This window comes from Xenopus tropicalis, chromosome 10, assembly GCF_000004195.4.
Source record: "Xenopus tropicalis strain Nigerian chromosome 10, UCB_Xtro_10.0, whole genome shotgun sequence".
In the NCBI taxonomy this organism is placed as follows: domain Eukaryota; kingdom Metazoa; phylum Chordata; class Amphibia; order Anura; family Pipidae; genus Xenopus; species Xenopus tropicalis.
Genome location: NC_030686.2, coordinates 8,282,219 through 8,287,861, shown reverse-complemented (window position 1 = coordinate 8,287,861; position 5,643 = coordinate 8,282,219).

Below are 5,643 nucleotides of genomic sequence, written 5' to 3'. Positions count from 1 at the left end.
CCGCACTAATTAGGCGGGCCACTCAGCCCTCCATACTCCAGTGCTCATTCCCTAACAGTCCCATACACCCCCCCAACTGCCCCCCCACTCGACTGCTAACAGCTTATAGAGCTGTAAAGCAGGAAGTAGTGCTCTGGCTATTATGTTAGACATAGTTACATAGTTACATAGGGTTGAAAAAAGACCATTGTCCATCAAGTTCAACCCATCCGAGTAAACCCAGCACACAACCTATACTTACCAATCTGCCCACTCCAGCCTTTATAGATTACATTTTTGCCTAACTAACTATTTTGAAAATGTGTTTTTATTTTGCACAGTCTGTCTATTTTACCCAGTTTCATTTTCACACTGAACTGTTCCTTTAAACATCAACGTTTGACTTTGTAGGTCACCTGTTCATCCGTTAATCCTTTCTCACTACAAACAACTAATTCACCTAAAGGCAATGTACTACAATGACCAGTTAATTACATTTAATTAGTACTTCATTGGCTTAGATTAGTGGTTTTCAACCCTTTTTTCACCCATGTCACACCTTTCACATTCCAATCCTTAACACCAATATCTGAAACATCAAAGCCAAAATGACAGTTGAAGGCTACAGGTGTCTTTAAATACAACTGATACATATATTGTCACTACAACAAAAAGATGTAACCAGTTAATTAGAATACACTGTTATTTGCTATAAATACAAAACAAAGTCCATTCTTGTATTAAATGTTGAATCAGAAACCATTTGAGGGAGTAGAAATGTGTAGGTTCAACTATTTTTCAAGTTCTATTGGGAGCAAAGACTTGGGCTTGAACTCAGTTCTACATGAAACTCATATAATGGGAAAATGTTGTTTAGTAACGACGTGCCAGGCAGCAGCTGCAAGGGCAAACAGGGGTTTGAGCTGTATTAAAAGGGGTATAGATTCACGGGAGGAGGGGGTTATTCTTCCCCTTTACAGAGCGCTGGTAAGGCCCCATCTAGAATATGCTGTTCAGTTTTGGTCTCCAGTGCTCAAACGGGACATTACTGAGTTAGAGAGGGTCCAGAGAAGGGCAACTAAGCTGGTAAAGGGTATGGGAAGTCTCAGTTATGGGGAAAGGCTGGCCCAGTTGGGTCTGTTTATACTGGGGAAGGGGCGCTTAAGGGGGGGTATAATAACCTCTCTAATGCTTTATTTACCAGTAGGTCCTTTTTAAGCAATGCAGGTGTCAGGGAGCTGTTTTCTTGCTTCTTTCCTATTGTTCTGCTGATCGGCTGCTGGGAGGGGGGGGGAGGGAAAGGGAGGGGGGGTGACATCACTCCAACTTGCAGCGCAGCAGTAAAGAGAGAGTGAAGTTTATGAGAGCACAAGTAACATGGCTGAGGGCGCTTGGGAAGTAAAAACCTGTCTAGCCCCACATTAAATTTTAAAATAAAATATAAAATATGAATCCTATGATCCCAGTATTTAAAATGGCAGCTTTCTATTTAGGATTACCCAATGGCACATATTACTAAAAAAGTATATTATAATGAAACCGGTTTATTTAGATGAAGCAGGTTGTTACATGAGTTTGTTTATACAATATATACCCCCTACATTGTTAGGGGCTATAGTTTCATTTAATTATATTTATAATGACCCAGCAAATGATTGGTTTTATAATGTTTCCTTCACTAATAAGGATAATTGCAGACCTATAGCAACAGACGTTACACAGTTGGCTCCTTTCCCTCGTGGGATCATCTCCAATGACTAAATAATTAATATGACTTCTGTCATTACGAGAGGGAAGCGCAGCAGGATTCCAGACAGAGCTTTGTATGTCTGATCCCGAGCTCTTGGTGAAGGATAAGTAATTATATTGCTGCTGTAGGTTTATGTTGATGTTCTATATCTTAATCACTTTGGGAGAAGTCAAAAGCCTGGCAGAGGCATAGTAAGCGTTGAATGGGGTGGGATGTTCAACCCCAAACCCTTTCCTTTTAGAACTACAATTCCCAGAATCCAATCCGAGGCTGAAGGCTTGTAAGTTGGACAACCTCCCCGTTCTAGCCAAGGAATCCCTCTGTTGTTGGGGGCTTTGGGAAAACAACTTGTTTATATCTCCATACCTTAAGTCTACTAAAAAATCAATAAAACATCAATCAAAGCCAACAGGATTGTTTTGCATCCAATAAGGGGTAATTATATCTTAGTTGGGATCAAGTACAGGTACTGTTTTATTATTACAGAGAAAAGGGAATCATTTAACCATAAAATAAACCCAATAGGGCTGTTCTGCCCCCAATAAGGGCTCTGGTACACGGGGAGATTAGTCGCCCGCGGCAAAACTCCCTGCTCGCGGGCGACTAATCTCCCCGAGTTGCCTTCCCTCTGCCATCCCACCGGCGAACATGTAAGTCGCCGGTGGGATGGCAGACGCGGCGGGGCGATTTCGGGAAATCGCCGAAAAAGCCTCGCGAGTCTTTTTCGGCGATTTGCGCGAAATCGCGCCGCCGCGTCTGCCATCCCGCCGGCGACTTACATGTTCGCCGGTGGGATGGCAGAGGGAAGGCAACTCGGGGAGATTAGTCGCCCGCGAGCAGGGAGTTTTGCCGCGGGCGACTAATCTCCCCGTGTACCAGAGCCCTAAGGGGTAAGTATATCTTAGTTGGGATCAAGTACAGGTACTGTTTTATTATTACAGAGAAAAGGGAATCATTTAACCATGAAATAAACCCAATAGGACTGTTCTGCCCCCAATAAGGGGTAATTATATGTTAGTTGGGATCAAGTACAGGTACTGTTTTATTATTACAGAGAAAAGGGAATCATTTAACCATGAAATAAACCCAATAGGACTGTTCTGCCCCCAATAAGGGGTAATTATATGTTAGTTGGGATCAAGTACAGGTACTGTTTTATTATTACAGAGAAAAGGGAATCATTTAACCATGAAATAAACCCAATAGGACTGTTCTGCCCCCAATAAGGGGTAATTATATCTTAGTTGGGATCAAGTACAGGTACTGTTTTATTATTACAGAGAAAAGGGAATCATTTAACCATTAAATAAACCCAATAGGGCTGCTCTGCCCCCAATAAGGGGTAATTATATCTTAGTTGGGATCAAGTACAGGTACTGTTTTATTATTACAGAGAAAAGGGAATCATTTAACCATGAAATAAACCCAATAGGGCTGCTCTGCCCCCAATAAGGGGTAATTATATCTTAGTTGGGATCAAGTACAGGTACTGTTTTATTATTACAGAGAAAAGGGAATCATTTAACCATGAAATAAACCCAATAGGGCTGTTCTGCCCCCCAATAAGGGGTAATTATATCTTAGTTGGGATCAAGTACAGGTACTGTTTTATTATTACAGAGAAAAGGGAATCATTTAACCATTAAATAAACCCAATAGGGCTGTTCTACCCCCCAATAAGGGGTAATTATATCTTAGTTGGGATCAAGTACAGGTACTGTTTTATTATTACAGAGAAAAGGGAATCATTTAACCATGAAATAAACCCAATAGGGCTGTTCTGCCCCCAATAAGGGGTAATTATATCTTAGTTGGGATCAAGTACAGGTACTGTTTTATTATTACAGAGAAAAAGGAAATCAGTTTTAAAATTCTAAATTATTTGATTAAAATGGAGTCTATGGGAGACAGGCTTTCTTTAATTCTGAGCTTTCTGGATAATGTGTTTCCAGATAAGGGAACCCATACCTATAATACCACTACAGAGGGAATGTAGACCTGTAGACTCTACTCCCCAAACTGATGCAGCAAATTAGTATTTTATAAATTCTTAGATTTGATGTTATTGTACCCTTGCTCCTTGCCCGGCCATTATGGCAAACTAAAGGCTCTTCTGGAAATGAAGCCCTTAACACTCATTGCTGGAAACAAGTCCCTTTGGGAAAGTTGGTCATTGTACCATAGGTCCGAAAACATCAGCTCTGAATAGACTTCTCAGTCTGGGGGTCTGTTCTCTGTATTGTTCAGCTGGGGCTACAACTTGATTGGCCCGCTCTGGAAGCAGCCTTTGTGGTTTGAAATCCTGGCAGGGGAGGAGGGACTAGAACACTGATGTCACAGATTGTATTTTCTCCACAGCTTACAGACAGCATGCAGGAACTACATAACCCACAATGCATTGCACTGGGATGTTCCTTTCCTTATTGACATCACGTGTGCAGCAGGGAATTGTGGGATTGGGAGGAGGCAGGCTGAGGGACAGGCGCTACTGTTACAGTTTATTTGCGTCACAAAGTAGTCAGCCAGATCAGTAGGGGAACAGGGGGCGGGGCTTAGGGAACAGGGGGCGGGGCTTAGGGAACAGTTCCAAGCCAGATTATTACATTAAACATCATGAAAAGGCTGCATATTGTTTAATTGATGTATATTGCAAAGTTGCTTGAAATTGAAGTTGTGTTTGGGTGGAGTTCCCCTTGAAGTGACAGGCCTGTAGCACATTTTCACGCATATATCGTCACCCAAGGGGTTAAACACGTAGAAAAACACTTAACACATTTGCTAATAAGCAAGTCATAACTAAAGTGTCGAATGAATTATATCCTTACTCACCCAGAGATAAAGTCATTAAGAGAAGTCTCTTGTGTTGGGGCGTTGCCTCCTTGTTAAATGGCCGCTCCACATTATATGAACATTAACTACACACATTAGCCCTCAAATGCACTGTTAGAAAGGCTTTTATGGGAAGCAGGAATTTCCTCAGCCGCCCGAAACCTCGCACTCATAATAGGCGGGAATTATATATATATTTATGTCATCATATCTCATTGCTTCTGAGATGGGAAACGTATTACACATCACTTAATGCGCCGCTAAAAAAAGATTTTCATTTTAGAATATTGGATTGTGCAGAATGAGTTTGTGACTCACAAGATAAGGCAATATTTATATAAAAAAAATACAGGTATGGGACCCATTATCCAGAATCAAGTACAGGTACTGTTTTATTATTACAGAGAAAAGGGAATCATTTAACCATGAAATAAACCCAATAGGGCTGTTCTGCCCCCAATAAGGGGTAATTATATCTTAGTTGGGATCAAGTACAGGTACTGTTTTATTATTACAGAGAAAAGGGAATCATTTAACCATTAAATAAACCCAATAGGGCTGTTCTGCCCCAATAAGGGGTAATTATATCTTAGTTGGATCAAGTACAGGTACTGTTTTATTATTACAGAGAAAAGGGAATCATTTAACCATGAAATAAACCCAATAGGGCTGTTCTGCCCCCAATAAGGGGTAATTATATCTTAGTTGGGATCAAGTACAGTACTGTTTTATTATTACAGAGAAAAGGAATCATTTAACCATGAAATAAACCCAATAGGGCTGTTCTGCCCCAATAAGGGGTAATTATATCTTAGTTGGGATCAAGTACAGGTACTGTTTTATTATTACAGAGAAAAGGGAATCATTTAACCATGAAATAAACCCAATAGGGCTGTTCTGCCCCCCAATAAGGGTAATTATATCTTAGTTGGGATCAAGTACAGGTACTGTTTTATTATTACAGAGAAAAGGGAATCATTTAACCATTAAATAAAACCCAATAGGGCTGTTCTGCCCCAATAAGGGGTAATTATATCTTAGTTGGGATCAAGTACAGGTACTGTTTTATTATTACAGAGAAAAGG